This window comes from Sinocyclocheilus anshuiensis, unplaced genomic scaffold (assembly GCF_001515605.1).
Source record: "Sinocyclocheilus anshuiensis isolate Anshui unplaced genomic scaffold, SAMN03320099.WGS_v1.1 scaffold1810, whole genome shotgun sequence".
NCBI classification, from domain to species: domain Eukaryota; kingdom Metazoa; phylum Chordata; class Actinopteri; order Cypriniformes; family Cyprinidae; genus Sinocyclocheilus; species Sinocyclocheilus anshuiensis.
Genome location: NW_015547669.1, coordinates 955,911 through 968,336, shown reverse-complemented (window position 1 = coordinate 968,336; position 12,426 = coordinate 955,911). Strand labels below are relative to the sequence as shown.

The 12,426-nt window shown below is 37.5% G+C and overlaps 1 protein-coding gene across 1 annotated transcript in view; it reads left to right on the top strand.

The window, feature by feature from the left end:
• The first annotated feature begins 962 nt into the window (after positions 1 to 962).
• The window catches only part of LOC107702711 (adhesion G protein-coupled receptor L3-like), a 135,472-nt gene continuing 124,008 nt past the window's right edge, over positions 963 to 12,426 (top strand). Inside the window, exon 1 of the mRNA XM_016505110.1 lies at positions 963 to 1,462. The gene's annotated coding sequence lies outside the window, so the exon portion shown is untranslated. The remainder of the gene's footprint in view (positions 1,463 to 12,426) is intronic.

Genomic DNA, 12,426 nt, shown 5'->3' with positions numbered 1-12,426 from the left:
AAGTATTTAATTTGTGCTGCCAGGGGGAGCTCTAGACTTTTCATTGGAGTCTATACATCTTGCGGGTTGCCAGATTGGCGTAGTGAAAGTAATGTCTTTGACTTTCTTCTTGAGGAAGAAACATAATGTTTATACAAGTGCTGCTGTTTTATTAGGGTGTAAAAGGAAAAATGACATGATGCTGGTCATCTCATTTATTACCTTTCACTAACCATGAGCATGCACTCTAAACAGCGCTGGGTTATATTTAACCCAGCATTTTTTAGAGTGTGGTATAATTTGTACATCCAGCTCAAAACAGCTGATAATTCTTCACTTAATGAGTAAAAGGTCTTTAGGTATCATCATATTTCCAATAAAACAATCCTCAACTGTCTAAAATCAATTGGTAGTTCTCTAAATTATTGACGGATGTCCACATAGACATAACAGTATCTGTTGTCACAAATCCCAAATGAATGCTACTATAGTGTCTATCAATATTTGGGTAAAATTATGAAGGAATCAAACCGAAATCCTGTATGAAACATATACAATTAGACTAAATACACATTTCAGTTATTCTAGAAGCCTATTTTTTGGATTCCTGTTTGAGTCCATTTGTACACTCTAAAAAATGCTGGGTTGTTTCAACCCAGCTTTGTGTCAAATATGGACTAACCCAACTTTTGGGTTAAACATTTAATGTAAAAATGTAACCCAACAGTTGGGTTAGTCCATATTTGACCCAAAGTTGGGTTGAAACAACCCAGCATTTTTTAGAGTGTAGCCTGACGATTCCAAACTCCAAATTTAGACACATTCTTAAACCACTAAACTAACATGTACTTCGCTACATACCTATTATAACTCTGTTTGTTTTGGTAGATGGAATTGACAATTAAAAAGAGATAAACTTGTCCGCTGTTTTCGACGCGTCTCCCGTGTCGTTTTGCGGGCATATCTGGCAACCCTCTTTCAACCCTCATTCCTCTCGGTGTGTGCGCTGAGCTCGGACTGTGACCGCGCGCAGATCGGCGCATTATACCGGAGCTGCACCTGGACTTCACCAGCCACGCTGCTTTAACATACAGCTGGAGAACTTTGGATGTACATACTTATTCACCGCTGCCCGACGTTTGATCTCTTTGGGAGAAGGGCGATATGGGGACACGGCGTGCCGAGGTGGCACTCAGACTGGTGATGGGGATCCAAACAAGGAGCCTTTTTATTCCTTTTTTTTAGAAGCTCCTGTAAAACAATCGGATATCAGGACATTGATGACCCCGACAGCGTCGGTTTGGAGTTAACCTTACAGGATAGAAGGGAATTGAAGGTCGCTGCGTTGGACAAACAGAGCATTGTCATTTATTCCTGCGCGCAAGGACGATTTTCATCGCATAAAAGAGACTGATTGTGAGCGGACTGTGCGCCCGGTGCGCAAAAAGACCCTCAATCACCAAGAAGCTTCCCGGAGACGCGGGTAAGTTCAGCCTGATTTCAGTGCGCTGTCCTCTATTATTTCCTTAAAAACCAAATTCACGCAGATGCCGCTTTGCTGTTGTTTTATAAACGCGTGCTGTTTTCTGGTGTGCGCCCGCTGGACATGATTCACCTCTGCGCGCGTTTCCAAGTCCTTGTCCAATCTATAATTGTTAGAAAAATAGGCTATGATTCTCATGACTATTCTTGAGTGGCTCATGGTTTGTATTCCAAAGGTTGGTTACCCAACTGTGTGCGTTTTTAAATTCCCGTTAAAGATCATGTGGAGTGTTTTAAGTACTTGCACCGCAATGCTTCATTATATGTGCATGTGGTTCCGTTGCGCTCACCTTTTATAAATCGCACTCCTTTTACGCTCTACGCTACATTGGTACTGGATTATTGTTTTTATACATTCATTACGTAATAAAGATTCAATTTAGCGTCCTGTAGTACTTATTGGATTAAGATGAATAAAACCCGAATGGTTTTCTCTGAAGCGCGCGCAGCTGCGCAAAGGCGAACCATGCAAATTGACGCAGTCTGTGGAGAAAATGTCATTTAAAACTGATTGTGTTCCTCTGTGATCCGCGGGTTCATCGCGCTATTAGTTTCAGCAGGTGTTCTGTTGTTCGAAAACGGCATAAATGTCCATACTTCAGGCATAATGGAGCTGGCCTTTTCCAGGAGCCTCTGAAGGGACATTAGGAGCGCTCTGTTAGTCTCACCTGAACGCTTGCTTTCCTTGGAGAGCTACTGCTTGACATTCTAGAGGAAGAAGAGCGGGAGTGAATGGGCCGATGTGTTCTGCATTGATGCCTGAAGCGTTCATGTAGTAACTTTGCTCTCAGCGGAACGTTCTTGCTCCTCGGAGAACCAGAGCGAACAAACCTTCAAACTGCGTCCGATTCGGAAGCTGGCCCTCAGATGGCTTAAAAAAGCAGTATGGTATATTAGCTACCGGCTCATCGTTTTGCCTCATAAAACAGAGTTGCCAGGCAGGGAAGATGACATGCTCTCGGCTTGAATCTAAAGCAATAAAATAGATAATATTTAGCTTAATAAAAAAAGGACACAAAGGGCAATAACTATAACTTTAACTTTTTAATAATCATTTTAATTCTACTAGAATACAGACCTATAACGATAACACAGAGGAACGATATTGTGCCTTACGAAAATTAACCATGGTTTTATTGTAGTAAAACTGTATTAATCATGTTTTTTTTTGGTGTATTGATTACCATTTGTATTGTACCATTTGGTGGTTACCATGGTTTAACTATAGTAACCATGTTAAAATAAGGTAAAAGTAAAACAAAACAAACAAAAGGGGTCCTAATAGCTGTAGGAATAACTATAGTAACCCTTTTTTTTTTTTTTTTTTTTTGATTTAATTTGTAATAAAACCATGGTTAATTTTCGTAAGGTGTGCGGCGGGCGATTATAATAAAAAGAACGTTAACGTACGATGGTGTGGATGCAGATATAGTTAACGTTATAGCTATTTTTAAAGGATGATAACTATAATTGTGAAGTTTTATTAATCATTCTGATTCTAGTCCACATGACGTCTCAGGTTACTTATGTAACCATGGTTCCCTGAGTAGGGAACGACATGCACTCCCCTCAGCATGGTGGCGTGGGTATACCGTTCCCCATAGCGACCCCTAGAGGTCGCAGTTCGAAGTTCCCATGAAAGGGAACAGATAACGATAACGACACAGAGGAACGATATCGTAGTCAGAATCGATTTCAGCGTGTTTTTTTCCAGTTGATGAGTGATAAAACGTTGACAGCCAATCAGAATCCATTTCCTCGAGCATTTAAAGCCACAGTGTGCGCTTAATAATAAACATAACTCTGTAGTTACCGATAAATTATAATAATCAGAACATTATCTTGTGTTGGTGTGGATGTTAGTTTTAGTTATGTATTTATCTTTAAAGTATGATAACTATAAAGGTCCTTGGATACTGAGTCCGAAATTTTTGTATGCGTTTTTTCTTTTTCTTTTTCGTATTCGTCATCCTTTCCTATCAAAATGCTTGCAACGGACGCAGAAAATAGAAACTGATCCGATTTTTTTTTTTTTATGACAGATGAAAGTTTCGAAGTCAGTGTGTAAATTTGATTGACACAATGTGAGATTGTATTTCTTTTTTAACATGCAAAAATTTTGAATGAAAATTTCGTACTCTGTGTGAAAGGACCTTAACGATACATTTTTAATAATCATCCTAATTGTGTGAGAACAGGGAAATCCACACCACAACTATAACGACACAGAGGATTAATATCATTGGAATCACTTCCAGAGCAATTTTTTTTCCAGCTGATGAACAATAAAAACATTGACAGCCAATCAGAATCCATCCAACTTTAAAGAGCTTGAGCTAAAGCAGCAGATGGAATTAGGGCTGCGACGATAAACCGATGCAGAATCGATTCGTGGACCGATTCTGAGATCTTCCGAATGCATCGCGATTCTCTCTGGAATCGATTCTGAGCTTAGATTTTAACAGCAGATGGCGCTCTTATCTAGTTTTCATCCGCACACTCAAACACTCATGAAGAAGAGCGCTGAAGAGCGATTGTGCGTTCGGCTGAATCTGTAATTTCACCTCGGCTCAGAATGCTTTTATGATGTGAGATTAATGTAAACACAGCCCACTGTGAACACCCTTGTAACTCGCTTAAACCTTTTCGAACTTTATGAATGATCATTTTAGGTTCAAGTGTGTAAGGATTTGGAAACAAGCAGAGTACGACTGTTTCTAAAGCATGCAGCGCCATCTGCTGTTCAAAACTAAGCTCAGAATCGACTCGAGAAAGAATCGCGATGCAGAATCGATGCTGAATCATTTCTCGACTCATCTATTTATTTTCCCAGCCCTAGATGGAATAATGGCAGTGTGTGCCTATAATAAACAATGTTACGGTGCTTTGGCATTGCTCGTTATAGTTGTCATCTAGCTATGTAACCATGCATTTGCGTGCTAACAGAGCCGTCTCTCTGTCTGGCGTCCTGATCATTGATGTCATCCCTGAAGAGCCGAGCCGCACTGGGACACATGTAATGCTGTGGGTCTCAGCGCTTGTCAACCTGAGCTTTGCTTACAACGTAACCTGTCTTTGCGGATGTTTCGCGTTGTCGTCTCTAATGCCTGTGTGCGAGCGCGTGTTTGTTTTAGCGTTGACCTCATCTCTGCGGCGAGCACATGTCTGCTCTAGTGTCTGCTGGTTACGGCTCTCACAGAGCATTAGTCATTTAAATACCACCAGAAGTTCTTTACTAAGCCGAAAACACAGTTTTCTCATGAAGTCTGAGAAACAAAGCACGGCCGGCCAACATACCGACTGGATTCACCCGATACGGGCCGAGGGCTTTGGGAAATGTGCTTCCTGTGCTCTGTCTAAATGTGATTAGTTCAGTCACCCTGTTCATGTCTGCCTCACCTCGCTGATGAACCCCCGCTCCAAACCTTCCACTTCATTTTTCCTGCATTCCCGGCAGCTCCTCAGAGGCTTGATTGATTACAGAGGATCCTTTGACCCCGACTGGTCTCAAATTAAATCAACCAAACACATTAATCAATATCTATTGGGTCACGGGGTTGAATTGCAAATGTGTGATCTGCTATCAGTGTGACCTACAGCTGGGCGATATATCAAATATTCATAATACATTCACCATGATTTTGCTGGCGATGTAAAATTAAATTACTTTGAATAGCGTGATGCTTATATATGTGGTAATTGCATTTTTAAAAATGAAAAACAGTAAAAAATTGCATTAGAGTTGGTAATGGGCTATATCAGTGGATCAGTGAATTGTATGATTGTCACTATATAGTTTTGAAAATTCACAATAACAGCATGAGTAGCATTTAAAATGCAAAAAAATACTTTAAAAGCTTATAAGGCTTTTTAAATAAAGACTTTTCAATTAGGTTCCATTAGTTAGTGCATCTACTAACATTTATTAATAATGAGCAATCCATTTGTACAGCATTTATTAATATTTGTTAACATTAGTTAATAAAAATACAACTATTCATTGCTAGTTCATGTTAACTCGGGTCCATTAATAATAACATGCACTTTTGATTTGAATAATGCATTAGTAAATGCTAAAATTAACATTCACTAAGATCAATAAATGCTTTTGAAGTATTTTCGTTGTTAGTTCATGTTAACTAATGCAGTTAACTAATGGAACCTTATTATTAAATATTGTATTGGAACCTTATAGTAAAATAAATATATAAAAAACAATGTGACAACAATGCATCATAAGTGTGAGAGAGATTGCATAAATACTGTGTGTTTGTCAGGTTTTGCATGAAATATAAGAAATGACTGCAAGTAGAAATAAATGAAAATATTAGTAGTATTAATACTATAGCTAGGTGTTGAACTTTATAGAGGCCTGTGCAGATTATAAATTGTGTCATCTTTTAGTTTTAAATGCAGTTTTAAAGAAATAATGCAATAAAATGTTTCTGTGTAATAGTGACACAAGATTCCCAAAGCATATATATACAGTAAGTGGTATTGTAAATAAATCATGAGAAGTGTATGCTGTGAATTAAACAATGTGTCGCCCTCATTCCCATCAGTAAGAACATCTACATTTGCTCCAGATATTAATAACTGAACATACTGATTCTGGTCATTGCAGTGTGATTGTAAGTAAAGAAATCACAGTGCCGTAGTGAATGTGATGTGTTATGAACAGTTCACTTCCTGAAGAGGATCAGCTCTAATCACTTTCAAATGAGGCTTCTTTCTTCTCACTTGACTGTGAGGAGCGTTTGACTTGATTCGGACTCAGTCTCCACAGTTTTTAATCACATTGCTGCTTTATTTAACAAATTAATGAAAGGAAAATGGCAGATAAAAATGCTTTGCAATGTCACGCTTCATTTCAGCTCATGTAAGAATAATATCCAATCAATTTTACCACTTCATGAGCACATTTTACTAAAAATTAAAAAAAACTTCAAAGATTAGTTCTGATCTTGTTTCATGATTGAGACCCAGCGTTTTACCACATACAGCAAAAATATATTATCAAATTATATTATCAAATATAAATACAAAACATGGCCAAAAACATATTTGCTAAAATATATTTAAAAATATATTTATGTAAATATATTTTCTACCAAAATACTTTGGCCATTTCTTTGTGTATATATATATATATATATATATACAGTATATAAATAAAAAGCATTTAAAATATATTTGCCCTATATACAATCCAAGAAAATATGTTCACATTTGGCAGATTTTAAGAAAAATTCTTGTGTATAACACATTTGAATTAAATTCAGCAAGGTACATACCTTGCAATCAATCAATCATTACAAATCTAGTTTTGATCTCTAGTAGGCTATTCCACATTTAGCCTAAATGTAAGATTGGAAATGTATTTTCTTGCCCCTGAAATATATTTTGGTATATTAAGGTTGAAACTAAATATATTTTCTAATTCAAAAACATATTTCATTGGAATTCACTGCTTACAACATATATTTTGGTCACAAAACATGCTTTTTTTGCCGTATGGGACTGCTTTTACTTTTTGAATTCAGTATTCTTGGCAACAATGGTGGAAATGATAGTTCATCTAAAAGAAATATCAAAATATATTGAATATTGTCAAAAGGCAGTGTCGTCCAGCTCTAGTTTTGTTGTGTCACGCTGTGACCGAAATCCGACAGGTTGAGTGATCCCAGACATGATGCAATCTCCATTTTTTTGTGTCTGTGTGGTTGTGTACGTCTGTGCTTGTGCAGGTGCGGGTTGAGATGTTGAAAGCGGTTTATTATAGTGATCCAATAGCTCGGTTAGATTGTCACTTCAGATGCAATGGGAGTTGAGGGTTTCCTTTGTAAGAGCTATCTGCTATTTACTCCTCTGAAGAGCAGGTGAGATATTGCTTTTCTCGTTTTGTCTTCCTGTCAGCTGAACTGTTGCCCTGAAAACGCTCACTGCATCGCGCTTTTTCTCCCTGTATGTGTTCAGATTTCTCAGAGCATCTGAAATGAATTTGTGCGTCTCCACAGGGCCCCTTAGGGACTTCGCCTTCCCATTTGCCGCCATGTGTTTTGTGCCCTAATGAAGGAAATTTATAACCGGGTGGTTAATTCACAGCCTGGGCGACACCGAGGCCTGCCATTCGTTAAAGCGGTGTTGAGTGTTTCCATATGAAGCAGTCTCATTGGCTGTTAATTCGCTGCTGCTTCTATTTTAGGTTGCAGTTTTTCAATCATTTTTTTCAGATATTTTCCACGTAGGCTAATTGGAAATATGTGACATTTCTGCAAAATTGTAACTATACATGCAATTCACTGCTCAGTTTCCAACTGAAATAAACACTAGAGGCAGAAAAATGCCAACATTTGATTTCTTTTCAGACAAATCATGATTACAGAGGCAGATACTATGTTATGAGCTCAAAACAAACTAATACATTTACCATAAATCCAGCTCCATATGTGTGGCTTTCTGATGAAGTAAACTTGCTTGATAGCGCACCTGGTAAAACCTTGCATTTGCAATTAAAAATGTTCAGCTACGAGTGAAACTTTAAAAGAGCTTAAAGACTTGTTGAAGAAAGTTAAAATGGCATGTTTAGTTCAGCAAATGTGTTTTTTTTTTATCTTACATTTGCTTTTGTTAACACTATCAGTTAAGTTTAAGACAGGGTTTAGTGTAGGTGGTACGTTGTTTTCAAATGCGATATAGCATTTAACTTTTAGCACCAGACTTTTAATTTCCGAGCTGCCACAATACGAACTACCAATGTAATTATATGTTGCCAGTCACATTTAACGGTTTCGGATAAAATTTAATATTGTTTAGCTATTTAGCACCAGTCTTTGGACATTTCATTCTGAAATTGCCATGAAACGTGCTGCAAGCAACATAATACAATTTTGCAAAAATATAGGCCTAATCTGATGCACATTTTTTTAATGAAACTGAGATGTTTAATAAACCTAATGGAGAGAAAATAATATTGCTTACAGCACCTCTTGTGGACATGTCACCTGCAAAGTGACGTATTTCATCAACTGAATTCAGGCACAGTGACATATTTCCAACACCTGGGCTCCTATTCCTGCAAATCTTAATCAAGTTTAACCAAATTTGACTTGCATCAGCCCAAACCTTACAAAAGTTACTGGAGTGATTTGATTTTCACAACTATTTGCACCGTTTGACATTATCAACAATACAACAAAAGTCAGCCAACACAATACTCATTTAAGCGAAACATGGTAGATGTCATTGTTCCCATTGTATTTTGCATCTCGTTGTAAACAGGCTGTTTATTTTTCATCCCCGCATTTCGTTAAATGGGTGTAGATTGTTTTCATATGGACTGATCTCAATGGATTATTTGACTGCACACTTTTAGGCCTATTTAGCGCCATTTACTAGACATTTTACTTTTACACTGCAGTGAAACATGCTACAAGCAATGTAGTATCATTTAGAAAAAATGTATGCATAATCATTTTTAATAAACCCACATCTGCAATGGAGAAAAAAAAAACATGTTGTTTACAGCGCCTCTTTGTGGACGTGTCACCTGAAAAGTTACGTATTTCCCCACAACATATTTCAGAAATGTAGACAGAGTCACATATTTTTGGCCCTAGACTGGATATTTTGCAACTATTGCTACAAATCTTAATCAAGTTAAACCAAATTTGGCTTGCATCAGCTCAAGCCTTAGAAAAGTGACTGGATTGATTTGATTTTCCCAACTATTATAAACTAACACAATAGGGCTGTGCGATATGACGATATACGTATATCGGATGGACGAAATAAAAAGTCTATCGTTTCATATTGTGCTCTATCGTTCATTTCGTGGTGTCGCAAAATACATTGTTTACGGTAATACGTTTTCATCATTTGGATGACTGTGATCTTTACACGCCACCACGGGGCATGAAGGGGAGACAGAACCAGGTGGAGAATGACCAGCCAGGACAAAACGAGGAGCTCGTTCCTAAACGAGGGACTACATCTGTAGCATGGACACGCGTTTTTAAGCACTGCAGTTTTAAAACAACCGATTTTAAACCGTTGAAACACAAACAACAGAGCTATATGCTTGCGCCGTCTCTGTTTCTGTGTGAGAGGAGCACGCATTTTTTTGACGAGGAGCTCGTTCCTAAATGAGGGACTACATCTGTAGCATGGACACGCGTTTTTAAGCACTGCAGTTTTAAAACAACCAATTTTAAACCGTTGAAACACAAACAACAGAGCTATATGCTTGCGCCGTCTCTGTTTCTGTGTGAGAAGAGCACGCATTTTTTTGCCGCTTTATTGGCTTTGAACGATTACATAAACACACTTATATGCGTCAGAATCCCCGTCTTTGCAAGTATCCTCATAAACGCAGTGATTTAGGTCTTAAGAGAGAGTAAACCGCTGAAAAAGAAAGCGCATATGTAACGGTAAATTGGATCTGGACTTCGGTCTTAAACGGGAAGCTGTCCAATGTTCGTTCTGCCTGCCATTCATATTAATCAAACAACAGTGAGAGAAAATCTCTTTTTAGGCTTGTATTAGTTTGATATTGACATTGGTAAGAAGGATTATGAAAATTCTATGGTATCAAAGATTTTAATATCATAAAAACCTTTAAAAAAAACATATATCGTGATATATATTGTTATCGTGATATTGTCATATCCTGATATAAGATTTTGGTCATATCGCCCACCCCTACAACTCAATACCCAGTTAAAGCAAAAATTGGTAGACACCGCTGATAAGGGCTCTTTACAACCAGGCTGTTTATTTTGTATCCCTGCGATTCGTTAAATCTCTGTAGACTGTTTTCCTGTGGATGGATCTCATTGGATTATTTGTCGGCACACTTTGAGGCTTCGCGTTTAGACCACACTTGTTGGCTCATTTGCGTCTGTGTTTGATTTGATTTTGTTGCTTGATGGACTGATAAAGTCTCACTGTTGCATTATGAGAGGAGACATGGGCTCTTCGATTAACTTTCGTAGATGGTCCCGACTTCTAATGCGAGCAAAGTGTTGCCTGCGGGAAGTACGTTATTTTGTTTTCCCTTCAAGTAGACTTGATCTATCAAACCAACAGGCTATAGGCTGGGTATCCCATTCATTCTTCCTCATGACAGATACAGTTGAATGAGAAAGTCTTTATCTCTTTTAAATAATGGCTCTGCATTGCGGCGATGTGAACTGCGGAGCGACTCGCTTCACAGGGCCGCTTTTGTGTGTTTCTCACAGGCCATCATTTGTGAGGGCGTTTGGGCAGGTCTACGAACAGTATGATAAGATGTAGTTTGCATTCAGATCAAGGTCACTGTGCTGTGCCAAGACTCCCTTTTCCACCGACTGATAAAGCAACATATCTCTGAGATTTATAAACAGAGATGGCTTTTGTTTCTCCAGGCTGTGGATTTCCAAGAGAACTTGGTGTGAAACGATTCGGCTATCTTGTATTGTTGCCTTCATTTGGCAAAAACAAACTCAAAAAGAATGTCAAGTTTCTGCCCTTTACAAGAGAATAGTATTGTTAAACAAATACATCCATGTAATATTAAATTACCAAAGTCCAGATTTCTCATAAATGCATTTTAGTATGAAGGCCAATAATGAGTGATCGCTGAAACACTGAAGTGTGATAATCAGTTCTAGGTTCAGTGGCTAACAGCGTATACATTTAAAAAAAAATATTAGTGCAACTCATAAACACACTGATTTCAATATGATAAATGTTTTTAATTTCTAAATTAAAATCCATTTTCTGATTTTAAAGGTGTTAAGTTAAAAACGTCAGGGTGATACACCCGTCCAGATATCATTATGATGAAAAAAAAAACAATAAAAATAAATAAATACAAATTGAAAAATTGAAAAGGAACCTCCATGAGGTAGTTTTACATAATATTTTGTGATTATTTATTAGATAAAAAGCCAATGAAGCAGTTTTATCGAAAATTCATGAAACTTTTGTGACCCCCTGCCCACCCCCAAATGTAATAATATTTATGTATTATTAATTAATGATATTTGTAAAAATAATTTTCAGCTTGAAAAAAAAAATAAATAAAAAATGCGAAAACTCGTATTTATGGAAGTTTTAAGGAAAATCTGTTATTGATTTTTAGTTTTTATTTCTGTACAGTGGTTTGTTTTGTGATCATGTGATTTTTGATTTTTTTCATGTGATCTATGTAATCATGTGACCTTGTTTAAAAATGGCTTCTAGATGACATTAAAGATGGCTTTGAAGAAAATCACTTGTGGTTTTATCTTGCATTTATTTTGTGTTGCTTTTCTCAGTCTATTTTTTAAACACTTTCTGTCATTCTGGATCACTGTGGACTATTTTTAAAGATGTGGTGAGTCTTTTACTAATTTTCTACTGTATGGTTACATCACATGACATTTTAGAGTTATTAAATGTAATCTTTTCTTGAAAATGGTATGCAAAATTCTCAAAACCTTCTCTTATTGTTTGGTTGGTTGTTGAAAAGTCCTGTTATACTGCTTTGTTTCACACTTTATCCCACTGGAAGCACGATTCATTGGGTTTACGAATGGCAAGTGTGAAACATTGCTTAACCCTGGGTTAAAAAGCTTGAAGTTACAGGAATTATTGAGTGTGGAAGAGGCTGTGAAATTGTAGCTCGTAGCGTGTTGTTGCTGTTGTTGTGTGTGATGTTTCTGTGTGTTTGTTGTGGGGTTTTTGGACATCGTCAGCCGTTCGGTGTTTAGCATAGCCATTTGTTAGCAGGGACAGCAGCTAAACGTCTCCACATACATTCTGTTTAATTAGCTAAATCAATCTCTCGCCCAAGCCAGAAATACAATTACTGCAGGGGGCGTTGCCAAAACACCTGCCGCCTGTGTCTGTGTCTGTGTGTGTGTGTCTGTGTGTGTGTGTGTC